We start from the raw sequence: 16,085 nt of genomic DNA on the forward strand, positions 1-16,085 counted from the left end.
GTAGAAAATATCTGTACGTGGATGCGTATGTCAAAATCATCTTCGCCTTGGAAATCTGAATGTAAGTTTGTTATCACATGAGATCAAATACCTGTTTCTGGGAGGAAGCCAGAGCAAAACTTCGTTTCCCATGTCAAGTACAGGGGGAGCATGACCTGCATGCTTGGCAAAGTGGCAGAGATGGCCAGATCCAGACTGCAGGGGGCGGGGGGCGATAATCTTCCCTGCGCAGGGGAGAGTCGGGGTCCATTTCACAACTGGTTAGCACCATCTCTGGGAGACCAGAGTGGTTTTCCCACCAGAGTGTTGATCTGTGAAGAAGATGTAAGCACCCAGAGCCATGAATATTTAGACCTTGGTTTCCGAAGTTCCTGTTTAATTCCACTTTCTCATCACATGCGGGAGTGTGGTGTGCCCCTCCAGATGGCCCACACAAATGCTTTGTCGTACTTCACTCACTCTTTGCATGTCAAGCATCTCTGGGACTACATACATCACCAATTAGCATCTTACATTCATTTGAAAGAAATGGTTCTGCAACATTTTATACAGATTTCTTTGATTTGCATGATGTGATGTGCTTCTCTTATAAAAATCAAGGATGTGATTGTAAAATGTTCCTCCTATCTCCTCCCTCCCTTCAGACACTTTCCCCCATGCAGCCCATTTGATCTGTACTTTAGGGGAAATATCTTTGGGTTGACATTTCTGGAACACGGTGAGACCATTTCAGCGTGTTTACCAAAGCATACTGTGTGCATTTACCGCATCATATTTCTCCAGGTGGCTTTGTTCCTGTTGGTCCACTCTCATTTCTCAGATTCTAGATCATGAGACCTTGTCATTGATCTATGGATTTGGCACTGCCATCCTTCCAGCCTTTTTAAAATTTTTTTGGCAAAAGTCTCCCAACTAGACATTTCTTATTCTGAGAGCATTTAATACAGTAAAATTTGTGTGCTGGCCCTGATACTAAGGAGCAACCTTGACATATCAAAATTACATTTAGCCAACACATAAAAATGATGCTATGCACCAACAGGATCATTGTCCCCTAGCAAATGGTGGCTGTTACTTTTAAGTTTTCCAGTGTGATCAGTGTTGACACATTGGTGAATAGGTAAGGGGACNAAAGAAATGGTTCTGCAACATTTTATACAGATTTCTTTGATTTGCATGATGTGATGTGCTTCTCTTATAAAAATCAAGGATGTGATTGTAAAATGTTCCTCCTATCTCCTCCCTCCCTTCAGACACTTTCCCCCATGCAGCCCATTTGATCTGTACTTTAGGGGAAATATCTTTGGGTTGACATTTCTGGAACACGGTGAGACCATTTCAGCGTGTTTACCAAAGCATACTGTGTGCATTTACCGCATCATATTTCTCCAGGTGGCTTTGTTCCTGTTGGTCCACTCTCATTTCTCAGATTCTAGATCATGAGACCTTGTCATTGATCTATGGATTTGGCACTGCCATCCTTCCAGCCTTTTAAAAATTTTTTTGGCAAAAGTCTCCCAACTAGACATTTCTTATTCTGAGAGCATTTAATACAGCAAAATTTGTGTGCTGGCCCTGATACTAAGGAGCAACCTTGACATATCAAAATTACATTTAGCCAACACATAAAAATGATGCTATGCACCAACAGGATCATTTTCCCCTAGCAAATGGTGGCTGTTACTTTTAAGTTTTCCAGTGTGATCAGTGTTGCCACATTGGTGAATAGTAAGGGGACCACACAGAACCCTATTGGGCAGCACCTTCTTCACAGTTGTACCTGGACTGCATGTTTGCATAGGCATTTCAAACTTTATATGCCCATGGTCATTATCCCCCAAACCCACCCCTCCTTAGTCTCCCGCATCTTAGTCAATGACATGCCCAATACGCTGTGACTCAGTCAGAAACCTGGAGTCATCAGCAATTCTCTCATTTCTTTCATCCTCTCATTCCCCTTCCCCACTCCCCAAATTCTGTCATTAAGTTCCTTTGATTCTACCTTCACATACCTTGAATTAATTCGATCTTCGCCATGCCCATGCCACCTCCTGCCCTCCCCAGTTCACACCCTACTTTCTGCAAAGCTGCTGGAACCTCCCAACTGGCCTCCATGCTACCAGCCCGACTTCCCTATATTCCCTTTTCCAGTGAAACTTCAGCATTCTTATATGAGAAGTTGGAACAGGTCTCTCTGATGGTTAAAACCCTGCATTTGTTTTCCTGCCATGCTCAGAACCTGACCTGACCCTTTCCTAACCCCTCAGGCCTGCAAGACCCTGCATGTTCTGGTTCTTGACTCCTGGTCTCCAGCAGCTTCACTAGGCTGTAGCTGCTGTGTGAAACTATGTTGGGTCCTTGAAACATCTTCAGTCCTTTCTCATATTCAAGGATTTCGCCATCACTGTGCATCCAGTCTAAAAAAGTTTTTCCAGCCCTAGCCAGGTAGCTCAGTTGGTTAGAGCATTATCCTGGTACGTCAAGGTTGTGGGTTCAATTCCTGACCAGGGAACCCTAAAGAAAAAATAATAAAATACATAAAATAAAATAAAAAGTTTTTCCCACTGGTTTGTCATTTGCTTAGCTACTCCTCATTCTCTGGGCCTTTTCTTACATAGTTTGTTTCTCAGAAAGTGCTCTGTGTTCATATCAGTGGGGTAAATCTCCCTGTTACTTTTTGGGATAGCATCATTTTAAAAAAATTTTTTTACACTTATTTAATTATTTTTCAAGTACAGTTTTCTGTCTATTACTCCCATCCCATCCCACCCCCCATGCTCATTTTTATTTCTTTTAAAACATTAATCACAGTCTGAAAGTATTTTGGTTATCTATTCACTTTTTTGATTCCTAGCTATCCTCTGTTGTCTAGGATAAACTCAGTGTTCTTAAGGTCAAGAATTTTCTCGTTTAGTTTATGTCCCTGGTACTTAGCTCAGCACCTGGCACATAAAAGCACTCAACACGTACTTGTTGAGTGAATGTCTCTAAAGAGGTTTGATGAGGAGTTGATTATGTTTGCATGCATGTGTTGTAATGGCTAAGTTAAAGAAAGTCTTTTTGGCTGGATGTTTGAGTTTTGCCCGGATGTATTATGTTGACACTGAATCCCCAATGTAATGATATTAGGAGGTGGGGCCTTTCAGGGCAATTAGGTCATGGGGTGGAGCCCTCATGAATGGCATTGGGGCTCTCACAAAAGAGGCCCCAGAGAGCTCCTTCTCCCTTTCTGCCCCGTGAAAACACAACGAGCAGGCACTGTATCTGAACTAGAAAGTGGGTTCCCATCAGTGTCCCAATCTGCCACTACCTTGATTTTGAAACTCTGGCCTCCAGAACCATGAGAAATGAATGTTGTTTGTGAGCCCTCCAGTCTATGGTATTCTGCTATAGCAGCCCAAATGAAGTAAGGCAGGAAGGAAGCATATTCTAACTGGCAGGCAGAGATGGGAAGGTTTGGTGTTAGCATTGCAGGAAGTCGGATCAGCCGGCGGGGGGGGGGGGGTCCCCACACAGGACTGATGATACAAGAATCCCAGATTGACGGCAGAGAGCAGAGGCCTTGGCTCACAACCTTGGCCATTTGCCAGAGACCATTCAAGTGTGCACTGATTGGTGCCCAGGAAAACAGCACAGTGTACTTATTCACATAGGAAAAAAAAAAAGAGAGAGAGAGACCACGGCTCCAGGGTAAAACAGCGCAAATCTTCAAAGCATCCATGTGACATAGCTGAGGCCACATCATAGTCATTAAAGGGAGCCACCTTCCACTTTATATGTAAACACATATGTGAATGCTTTGGATTATATCCACCACTCTCATCAGCTGCAATTTAATTTTACAAAGAAGAGAAACAGTGGGCTAAGGAACACGTTTACCAGGTCAGAATAGATAGTGGGATGAAGTGACACGGGTGAGAACTTCACAGGATCACTTTGAGGTACACTACTCAAACCAGGGGAAAGAAGCCCATTCACCAGCAGGAAGGAACGAGCTGCCCTGGTCAAAACCCTGCCCTTCCAGGCACACAGGTGAAGTGGGCTCTGTGAAGAACAACAATCCTACTGCCAGGTGGCATTTCATGAGCACCTGCTGTATGCCAGGTGCTGCATTAAACTTCTTCCATGCACAACCTCACTGCAAGAAATAAACCTTTCAGGTAGGTATGAATATTGCTCTATTTCACAGCACAAAAATTTGAAGTTAAGAGAAGTTCAGCAACTGTGGGAGGTGAGTTTTAAACTCTTACCTACTTACCTTTAGAGTTCGAGCTCCATTATCCTCTATTGATTTGCACAGAAACCTAATCTGTGGGTATGGGGCCTGCTCCTGCCAAGGAAATGTAAACATGTATACTGGTGTCCCTGATCCTACTGATTCCCAGGAAATATCTACCCTCTTATTATACACCATAGCTCATTTAATTTACATAGTGTCTTTCTTTCTTGCCCTTTAGATTACAACCAAGTTGGTCTCCTCATCCCTAGTACTTAGCACAGTTTCTGCAACTAGGCTGAAGCCTGAGGTTTGGCTCTTGTCCTAAAACCCTGAGCACTGGAATTTGATTTTTATTTGATTATTTCACTCTTCCATTTAGGTGAACTAGTGTAATAAAACCAGCTGTAGTCATTCAAGAGAAAATTTTTAAGAAGCACTTGCATTGTAGTTCTTAAATATTATCTGCGAATAAACCTGATAGAGAATGTCACTAGTGAAGAATAGCTGAATCAGAAGAATCATACGCTTAAAATTCCAAAGAGAATAATGCTAATTTTACTTTGTTTTATTTTTAGAAAGAGAGGAAGGGGAAGAGAAAAAGAGGAGAGAGAGACAGAGAGACAGAGAGAGAGAGAGAGAGAGAGAGAGGACAGAGAGAAAGGCATCAATGGGAGAGACATATATCCATCAGTTGCCTCCTACAGGATAGAACCCACAACCTAGGTATGTGCCTGGATTGGGAACGCAACCTGTTTGGTGGACAGGACAACACTCCACCACTGAGCCACACTGGCTAGGGTGAGAATAATGTTAATTTTAAACATCATTTAATTTTAAGTTGTTGCCAATAAAACAAAGATATCCCCAGAAACCGAGAAAAAAAAGACAAAAGAAAAGCAAAAGAAGAGAGAGAAATTGATTCAATTCTGGAACTACCATATGGAGGGAATTTCAAAACAGAATATAAAGTTTAAAAAATTGATCATTTTCATTATTCCCATTTTCAGGTAAAAATGCAAACCAGATGCAAGCAGTTTTTTAAAACACTGTATTGCTTGTCTCATAGGCCGGAACTACTGAAGCAAATCAGATCTCTCATTTTAATATGCATTTACACATTTAAAAATTTATATTTTTGACCATGTTGAATGCCGTGACTTCTGGAGAACCATTATGCCTCACAGGATAGCATTTTATTTGGCATTGCATCAATTTGAAGCACAGAATGTCATGATCTTAATGCAGATAGCAGATATGCATGTGTAAAGTGGTGTGGAGAGAAAGGTAAGGTGCACATGCAATAGGCAATTTTCAAATGTCATCATTTCAGCCCTTAAAAAAAAAGGAAACCACACATTGAAGAAAATGTTTTGCTCCCTGGTCTGTGTGAGGCACTTCCGTTTGCAAGCAGGCACTTCTCCCTCTCGCTGTCCCCCCACCCCCACCACGCTGCAGAGCATGGAAGACCGTTTGCCTCTTAAATATCACATATAGCTAATTTGCATTATAGAGTCTGGGCCCAAGAGGGAAAATGCTTAATTATATTAATAGAAGAATTTTAAATCTCTCTATAGGAGACCACCAAACACCCCAAAGGGCTAATCTATGTTATGGAGAGATGCCAAATCGAAGAAGCCCAGTGCGTTTTGTTCCCCTTAGAATTTGTTTCGAGTGAAAGGCACCACTAGGCCGATTGGCTCTGAGGATCCGCTGCTGGAACACCGGAACTGTTCACACCTGACGTACAAATGCCTAAGCCCCTGAGATTTACAATAGGAATGCTAACGCGTGGCGTAAGCCCCACTGAAACAAACAGAGCTGGGATAATAATTTTGTAACCTCATGTTGACATAACCCACCAGCTTGCTGAAGAGCCCCTTCACGTAGAAGAAACAGAGAAACCATAATGATTTTCAGATACAGTTGACAAGAGACCATTTAGTAAACTTTTATTTTTTTTAACTAACAGTAGGCAGGGATGGTGTATTCTAGGCTGCTACTAATAATCTCATCAGAATGCAAAAGCAGCAACTGTGTTATAAAACCAATGATCTGTTATATTCTGCAAGAATTTACAAAAGCCTAATGTCATTTACTACACCATGAGAACCATACTTGGATAAAAAAAAAATAAAGCACAACAGAATCCAAAAACTGATTACAGCTGATGAAAAAAAAAAGAAAGTGTTTGCTAGTGCAATGCTTTAAAGGTAAAACATGCCCCAGTGAAAGGCGAGGAGTCCAGTGATGCCTTCAAAAGGGGTTCCGGAACATGGGAATGTGGTTTGTCATTTCGGGCCGTGTTGGAAGCAGCGCATTCATTCAAGCCCAGGGGGCTCTCACTGCTGAATACGTGTTGCCGGCTCACGTATTCAGGGAACTTGAGGTCTCGGAACAGCTTTCTTTTCCTTTTTCTTTCTCAACAGCTTGTTTGACAAAAGCATATCCCTAGCAGTCTTAAATATAAAATGTGAATGATTTTAAAAGGAAAGCTCTTTCTTTGGGGACATTTGGAATAAAGTCAGCTGAGAACTCCGGGGTAGGGACCTGAGAGGACCTGTGTGCAGTAGGGATTCTGACTTACTGCCCGTCCTCTCGCAGTGGGTGACCCATGATAGGTGGCAGGGCGGAGGCAGGCTTCCCTCAGACTGGCTGCTGGGGAGGTTTTATGGGTTCAAATCTGGCAGTCTGTGACATTGTAATTTTATAAGAAAATAAATGTGTTTAAAAATTCATTCCTTTGATTCCCAAACCAAAGCGATCTGCATTTTATTCAGGGATGAAAAAAATTTTTCAGCTTTCTGAAGGATGGTGTCTACCTTTCTTTTTCTATTGATATCACTATAGAATTATCCATTTATTTATATACCTATCATCTATCCATCTACCCATCCATCATGGAGACAGACACATAGAGAGAGACAGGAAAGATAGGAGAGAAGAGGAAGAGGAGGAAGAGGAGGAGGAAGAGGAGAAGGTAAAGAGAAAGAGAGAGAAAGAGCAACTTGAAGTTCTTGGAATTTCTCTAATCTTTGGAAAAGTGCACTCATAGGCTCCTTTTCAAACATTTCTTATCTCTAGGGTAGAAGTGGCAGAATGTGAGGAGCACAGGGTCCTTACTATTAAAAGGCATTTTTATAGTATTGCTAACCAGCTGCTGGCAAGTTCCTTTCAGAAAATGTTCTTGAAGATAAACTTGGTCTTGGACACTCATAGGGAGTCAGTCATTTTAAAGCGTTGACTTGGGTGCCTGTAAGACATCCGATAATAATGAAGACGGAGCTTCGAATGCTTTGGGAGTTCATGAATGAGTTACGGTACAGTCACCAATGAATCATTTAAGTCCATCTCCACAGGAGGAGGCCGTCCATGTTCTCTGGCGGCTGGGCCATTGCACATATTGACAGTCGTCTGAACAGAGACCTGCTATGAACTGCCTTCGGATCAACTAGTCTGCGAACCAGATAAACAGGTGCTGTAGGTCAGAGGGTCTTGCTCTCTGAGGATACATAGAGGTGGTTCCTACAATAGGCAGGTCTGTTTGTTAAGAAGCCTGAATCACACAGGACAATAGTGAAATGTGCGAACCATCCCCTTGCCCTCACGCACGCTGTTTTTCCTCCTTCGGAGGGACTGGGGGAAGTCACCATCTGCCTGGCAAACTTCCATTCGTCCTTGAGAGCAGCCCCTGATGCCGCCCCTTCTTTGCGATGCTTCCTAGTCTTCACAGGTAAAGTTAATTAATTCTCCTGTATATACCGATAACTCTATACTCCCAGTTATCTTAGATCTCTTATTAAGTGTGTAAGCTCCTCAGTAGATGCTATTTTTCTATTCACAGCACATAGCGGAGGTCCTGGCTGAGTAATAGATGTCTAATAAATGTTCAGTAAATCAATCACTACAAAGGGTTTAAGTAAAATCAGACTTCTAGGAAAAAGTTAGAAGTGATGTCTACAATGAATAAATACAGGCTGACTATCCATCATTTAAGAAGATTGAGAGGGCTCCAAAACAATAAATGTTTAAATTAAAAAAAAATTTAAAAACAAACATATTTTTCTTTTTCCTAAATGTTCCGGTATTAGACCCGAGGGACAGAATCCTTTCAATTAGAAAATGAGGCAGTGGAAGTAAAGGTTTCCTCTGCTCTTCTTAAGAGAATATCCATATACAAATAAGTTACTGGTCCTTTTTAAGAACTGAGCAAGTGTTTGAAAAAAGGGATCTAAATAGTCTTAGTCATTTTGTTATTCAACAAATTTGTACAAAGCCCCTGGTAGGTGCCCAGCTCTATGCAGGTCTGGTACCAGGACCAACCAAACTTGCCGGATCCTGCCCTCCTGGCCACAGAATACAGGAAGTGCGGCGGACTTCAGAGGACTTCCTAAAGGTCATATTACCACAGCTGAACAATACCCTGAGAAATTGAGGTACTTTGATAGCCTGTAAGTGGAGAATCTGACCTAGAAAGGAGACTTCTTCACTGAAGAGGTGACAATGAAGCAGAATCTAGAAAAATGGTGAGGATGGGAGGACAAGAAGCTTCAGGGGATCCTAATGAAAAGAAGGTGCTGTAGGCAGAGGGCATTTGAAGAAGGCAAGGGTGGGGTAGGCAGTAGGGCGGCAAGGCAGTGACCGAGGAGGAGTAAGGCAGGGGCAGAGAGAGAAAGTTAGGCCAAGATCCAAGCTTTTAAGGGATCCAAGGCCCTGCTGGGGTGTGACAATGGCTGAGGCCTCTAACATGCATCTGATGCAAACGCATCGACCAGAGAAGTCCCTAACTGCCTTCTTTCAACCAGATAGCAGTATTTACCCTTTGGTATGTAAAAAAATCCAGAGGTGCTATTCATTTGGTGATTTATCCTAGAAGAAATTGGAATTCATGGGAGAGTCTTAAGAAGAGAAATAACATTCAAATTTGAGTTTGAGGAGAACAGAGTGGAGAGGGTAAAGGTCAGGGCACAGAGAAAGAGAAGGGGCTAAAAATGGCTCACAATGAAGTCAGGGGCAGTTAGAGTAAGTAGAGGGGAATCAATGAATTAGAGGTCTATTTTACAGCTAGATCAGGAGCGGAACCACAGAAATGGAGATCACATGGAGAGTTAGCAACAGGGGAGTGGGAGGAGGAGAAGGAGGGAGAACGTGCAGAGAATAAGTAGCCTAGGCGGTGTGTAGAAAATAGACAGGGGGCAGGGCAAGAATAGTATGGGAAATATAGAATCTAAAGAACTTGTGACACATGGACATAAACTAAAGGGGGAATGATGGGAGAGGGATGTGCAGAGTGGAGGGGAATAAAGGGGGGAATGGGACAACTGTAATGGCATAATCAATTATATATATATGTATATAATATATATACATATATATATAAACAGTAAAAGAATAATCAAGAAGTAAGCAGTGTGAGGGGAAAGCAGTTAAGGATGATTTCAAGGTTGCTGTCATGAGCCTGTGAGTGGATGTTTGGCCAATTATTTAAGTAGAAACACTTGAGAAATAATTTGGGAAGAAAACATGCTTCAGAATCCAGGGCATTTTGAGGTGCCTGTGAAAGATCCAAGTTGATGTATTAAGAGAAGCTAGCTAACAAGGTATAAGAATCAAAGTAGAAATTGGCATGAAAGCAAAAATTTAGGGCTCTTGGGGTTAGAGAGGAAACCTGTTGATAAAACAGGCTATTGATAAAAATTAGGATAACACAGGCCTCCTTCTGGGGATCATGGTGCACAGTAGATCACAGGGGAGAAAAAGGAGCAAGACAGGATGTTCACTAGGAAATGATAAAATACATTTTCTTTGCTTATATACATTACCACAAATATATCACTGATTTTTTGCGATAACATATTTTGGCTTTTCACTATCTATTGTTGGCTATATTTTAAGGATAGTTACCATATGTTCTGCTTTTACTAGTACCGTATTAGCAAGTATGAGACTTTCCCCAGTACTCCGGAGATCACACGATACAGAAGTTATTAGAAAATTATCAAATGCTTTCTTATACTGTTGAGCACATATAATCAGTAAACTAGCCACTCAGAGAACTCAGAGAAAGGGTCAGATCTCGACATACATAGAAAACACCTATCTCTATAGTTGTGAATATAGAGACCCTTACACACGCACATGCACACAGACATTTGTGTTACCCAAATCATGTCACTGTTTCATTGATATTGCTAATGGAATTCAGAGAAGCTGAGCAATGTCACACTCAGTGTGGCTCTGTGTGAGTTAACAAGCGGCTGAAAGCAGACGTGAAGTCTGCACACGGAAGAGTTCTTTCCGGCCTACCACTCCCCACTGTAATTCCCAATCTTAACAAGTCCCCGTGCGCTTCACTAAAGCACTTCCATCCTTCTTATAACTCCGAGGATGAAAGACCCACATGGCAGAGGAAACCGTACATAAAGGGAAGCTTTCTGACTCCTACTTACATCCCACACTCTAGGAATATCCTGAGCTTGTGCCGAGGTAGCCTTGGACTTGCAAAGAAACCACGCAAGATAAACACAGAATTGATGAGTTAGGGAGTGCCCTTCACAAGGTCCATTGTGATGGCAATAGAAACACAATCAGTGGAATCTACCCCCAAATGATTGGTATGGAATGCCTCAGAATGACACGCACCTTCTCAGGGCTCAATGTTTTGATGTTACTTGCCTAAGTGAAACTCATCCCACTTCTTCCCTGGGAAGGGCCCGATGAATGAGGTTGTTCATTAAAAGGTTTAAGGTACCTCTGAGAAAAGAAGAGAGGCCAGAGGGACAAGAAATAAACACTATTCAAGCTTCAGGAAGGTTTAAGGTAGGGCAGAAAGAACAGTAACAATGATAATATTGGTGCTGAGGATGATGAGAGACAAAGGAAGAGGGGGAGCCAAGTACGTTCACAGACATGTTTCTTTTGGAAACCATCTGCTAGTATTTTACCTAAAACCTTCCTGCTGATAGGTGAGAGGTCGTTAAGGCATCAGCTTCGGGTGTCTACAATGTACCTGGCTGGCCCCGCGTGGTTGTGGGTGTCAGACTCACCAGGGTGAGAACAGGGCCGTGGGTCCCCCCATGCTCTCTTCCCCACAGGGAAGCAGGTCTCGGAAAGCATATTCCTCCCAGAATGAGTTCATTTTGGCTGTCAGCCGTAGAGTGTCTAAGAATCTCTGTATGCAAACACCACTGCCAGACGGGTGCCCACCCACCTCCACCGGGGATAAGAATCCCCAGTGGGGGAAAGAGGCGGCTTCCAAGTGAGTGAAGCAGCTGTTGTTTCGCACAGAAATGTCAAAAGCACAAGCAAATTTCTCATCACCAATTGGCGGGGTCATGGCCAGTGGAGATACTTTGTGTGCGTGTGTTTTTTAATGTGGTTTGGGGAAAAGCAACTGGTTCTGTGAGTTTTAAGTTATAGGTATAAAACATATCTGGAAGGGAAACCTTTAGTTAGAATTCATTTTATTGCTGCTGATAGAATTTGAATCTGAGATGTGGAAGGTGGGTTTAAATTTTTGCTACATGTCTTTGAAATTTAAAAAGTTATTCTATCTTTTAATTATCTTTTTCTTAATAGTTTGATGAGTCTGAATATGCTAAATATGAAAATGTACAGAATTGTGTCATATATTTCTATCACCTAAGTTATTGTCATTTCCCCAAATAAGTTTTTGATGAAGAAAATGAAAACTTATCCAAATGAAAAGAAACATAAACTATGTGCCATTGTATTTACATTGACCTTCCTTTTATCCGTGTGTTTATTTCTCCACCCATCTGCAACCTCTTCATTCATCTACACTCCTGCCTGTCATCTAACAGCTATTGGATAAGGACCCTCATAGCCATATACTGCATTAGATATCATAGAATACTGAGAGTAGCATGCCTCCTTTTTCTTGTCTTCTAGAAGCATCAAATTATTTTGACCATTAATTTACAGCCAAGAAGAAGAAGAGTGAGCTACCTTATTCCAGCAGCCACCTTTAACAATAAGGAAAATGAAACCTAATGAGATACAGATGGATAAAAAGTCTCACCATGAACGTGGGCAACCTTTAATTCTCTTTTAAGACAAGCCCTGTTTATGCATCTGATAAATGACAAAAACTATATATGAATTTGAGAGTATATAAAGACTAAGTTAAATGTGATTCAGAGTCAGAGAAAATAAATGGGAGTTCGGTATAAAGCAATACAATCTAATGTCACATAATATCTTTATGAACCACGTTATAAATATCTCCGGCATTTGCCTTGATGTGTGTGATTATTTGACTGAAGTAACAAAGTAACTCAGTGGTTAACACAAGTCCATTTGGGCTGCAATAACACAACTACCATAGTTGGGATGGATAGAACAATAAACACTCATTTCTCACGGTTCTGGAGGGTGGGAAGTTCAAGATTAGGCTCCAGTAGGTTCGGTGTCTGGTGAGAGCCCCCGTCCTGGTTCATAAAAAAAAATGCCCCTCTTTTCCTGTGTCTTCACAGGGCAGAAGAGGAGGGAGAGCTCTCTGCAGCCTCCTATTCGAGCACTAATCCCATGACCCAATTATCTCCTGAAGGCTCCGCCTCCAAATGCCACCACAGTGGGGGTTAGTTTCCAACTTAAAATTTGGGAAGACACAGACATTCAGTCGATAACAGTAGCTAACACGTGTCACTACACTAAGTTACTAAAAACTCTTCTTGAAATTATACCTGGATCTGAGCTATTTGAACTGGAAGCTCCTTCAGTGATCATCTACTTCAACACCCATTTTGTAGATCAGGAAACAGAGGCCAAACAGACCAAAGAACTTGCTGGAAGAGGACCCCCAAGTCCTCTAACTCTAGGTCAGAGTTCTCTCCACCTCCTCGCACAGGGACTTTTTTTTTATGCCGCCAGATCGTTCCCTGCCCACAGCCAATCATAGGACCAATTTTAGCCTGAGGTGAGGCATAAGAATCTTATTTTAAAAGCCACCCTTTTACATTTTTTTAACTTCCTCTAGAGGGGGGGGNCCCCCCCCCCCCCCCCCCCGTCAACTCCCATCCAGTTCCCCTTTGCTCCCCACCTCTTGTTTCCCTAATGGGACATTAGCTCCGTATCAATTTGCATCGCAAACTCCCCAACCCCCCATCACCCCGCCCCCTGCCCCGCTCCCCCTGCATTTAACTGTCCCATCCACATGGTTCCCAAAATAACAGTTTTGATAGGATTCTTAGATTACCTTGGTATAAAGCAACAGCAAGGTTTGGCTTAAAGGAGGGCGAATCTTTGCCCTTTGTCTTACTCTACCGATAACAAGTATAAATGGCTGTTCATTTTACTTAGTCTACAGCAGGCCTTGAACTCTGAGAACCTGCGCCGTTGAGACCAAGGATAGATATCCTGTTGGATCTGCCAGAGTTCTGGGGCAACGCTTCGACCCTTTGGTCACACAAACCCACTTTCTAGACACTGCACTTTCTAGACACTGAACACACACACACACACACACACACACACACACACACACACACACAAGGGAGCTGAGACTCTTCCCTTTTTGTTCTCACACCCCCCTGACATGGTTCTGGCGCTCACAGGGGTGCCTGTCTTGCGTTCTGTCCATTCCACCCAAGAACCCCATCAACACGAAGATATTTTCCCAAGGGAAGTCTCATAAAGATGCCGTAAGGTCTCCCCACCGTACAAGCTCCGAGTGTTTTCCTTTCTTTAATAAAAAGGCGGCCATTAAATAGCTCATTTAAGTTTATTTTCCCTATATTCTTAATTGTATTAAATACTTATATATTCCTTCCCTGAGTGTTCATTTAGAAAGAAGTTTTTGTAATAGTCACATTTAATTTATCAGGGTGCAATAATTTGTGTTTCCCAATCATCTTGCTGACTTTGGCTCATTATACTATTGTTTCACATGAGGAAGTTTGCAGAGTTGGGATTGATTGACTCTAATTAACTAAAACTGGTTCCAGGCTGTGCATCTATTGCCATGGTAGCTGGCCACAGAGCCCTAAACTGCGCGGTTATGGCGATATAAGGTAATATTGATTTGAAAACTACAGATGATATGTAACCTTGGGCTTATCACTGTTTGGGAAACAAACTTTAAAAAAAGAATGGGAAAGGAGTGAGAGGTATTAAGATAAATGTTTAAGGACACCGGGGAGTATAAGCTGAAGTTACCAGTGGGTTCACGTCTTCTTTGTTTCTCCCATTCTGAGATAATCGCAGATGTGTTGAACTACAAACGAAGTTCAGCAGCCAGAAGACTAAGGATTTCATGGTTTTGAATCTGTAAAGATATAAAACACACTTGCTAAAAAGAAGTCCAACATCTACCCCCAAATCATGAGTGAGACCCCCATTTTGGTAGAGAAAAGTCTTTCTATATATAAAAAGCAGGATTGTTGAATTTAATTTTTTGTCTGTGGTTGATTTTTTATAGTCAGTAATGATCTTTGCCTGAGAAATAAAATGGTTCCTGGGCAGTAGGAACAACTGGACAAATGATCGAATCCACAGCCTATCAGCATGAACAAATATCACTGTTGCTTTCAGGGCTGGACAGAAATCAAGTTGAAAAATTGTAGAGCAGAATGCCATAGAGAGACTCATCGATGAATTTCCAGCTTTCTCATGCAAGATGCTGCAACTTCTGTTGCTTACCTTAAAGTGCCAGTTAGGAGAGCCTTACGTTTGATTGCAGTTCCCCACTGTTTTCAGTTTCATAGTCGTCACAATAAGAGCTCCAGGGCCCCTGTCTCCGTCTTTCATTTCTCACCAGGTTCAACAGAACAGCCTCCATGTCCAGACAGACAGAGGTAGTGAAAGTTTAACTCATGTACTACAGGGCTTTGCTTGAGAAGTTTTCAGTGAAGAAAACACTGGAAGCATTTCCGGTACCTAGCAGCGTCATTTGCACTGTGTTGAAGTCTCTTTGGAAATGGAAGGACAGGCAACTTTTATGTTGGCCCCTCGTCTATTGGATTGTTTGAGTTTCGTTTAATGGTTTGCAGCCATTGTGGTCATGTGAGAAAGGATCAACTTCCACATGTCATAGTGGAAGGAGCCTGTATTAGGATTTTCCAGAGAAACAGAATCAAGTGTGTGTGTGTGTGTGTGTGTGTGTGTGTGTGTGTGTGAATAGAAATAGAGATAGAGAGATGGAGCAAGAGCAGGAGGGGCTGAAATAGGTATTTTAAGGAACTGGCTCAGGGGATTATGGAGGCTGGCAAGTTCATAAAGACAACGGTTTCTTAATGAGGTTAAGGAGCCAGAGGAGAGGGGGGTAGGGAAAGAGGCAACTGTGTTTTTGAAAGGAGAAAAAGGAAAGCATATGGCTACTTATTCCTTGTAGGTTTTGAAGCATTTGAAATGACTGCCACACAGAGATGTCCTATACAACACACAGCTGTCTTTCATCTTCAGTAGCTGAGTAATGAGTGTCCTCACGCTATTTTCTTGGTGAGTGCGGGTAGGAATCATGGCCGTTCTGAAGGGGAGGGAAGCCAGGGGCAACTCCGTGAACTGAGGGTTGGTGAAGGTCCTGCACGTACTCTTTCCTCCAACTCCCTGTAATGGGTAAGCAGGTGGCTGCAGGTGTCTATCCCAAAGACTGTCTGCCCCTCCTTCCTTTTAGAATGCAAAACAAAAGGCCAAAGGTGGCTGCCATGTTTGTAACATCCCACCCCATTAGTACCTGTTCCAACAGACTCGGTTCTTACTAAACAGAAAGCGGGTTGACCATCTCTTGCTGGTAAAATATTTGCTGTAACATCTTCAATAATAAACCAGCAAGCATTCTTTAAGTCCCTAATAAATTCCCAGCACTGAGGAGAAAGCAAAGGAGGACTAGAACATAGTCCCTGCCTGTACG

General features: G+C 42.3%; 1 long non-coding RNA gene across 1 annotated transcript; it reads right to left on the reverse strand.

The window, feature by feature from the left end:
- Positions 1 to 97: 97 nt before the first annotated feature.
- LOC118980350 (uncharacterized) lies at positions 98 to 14,968 on the reverse strand. Its single transcript, XR_005065082.1, has 3 exons — positions 14,876 to 14,968; positions 14,393 to 14,501; positions 98 to 311 (listed from the first exon to the last, which is right to left on the reverse strand). It is a non-coding gene; the product is annotated as an uncharacterized LOC118980350 (long non-coding RNA).
- Between the last annotated feature and the right edge of the window lie 1,117 nt (positions 14,969 to 16,085).

This window comes from Sturnira hondurensis, unplaced genomic scaffold (assembly GCF_014824575.4).
Source record: "Sturnira hondurensis isolate 20B ecotype Veracruz unplaced genomic scaffold, ASM1482457v3 Scaffold0001872, whole genome shotgun sequence".
NCBI lineage: Eukaryota > Metazoa > Chordata > Mammalia > Chiroptera > Phyllostomidae > Sturnira > Sturnira hondurensis.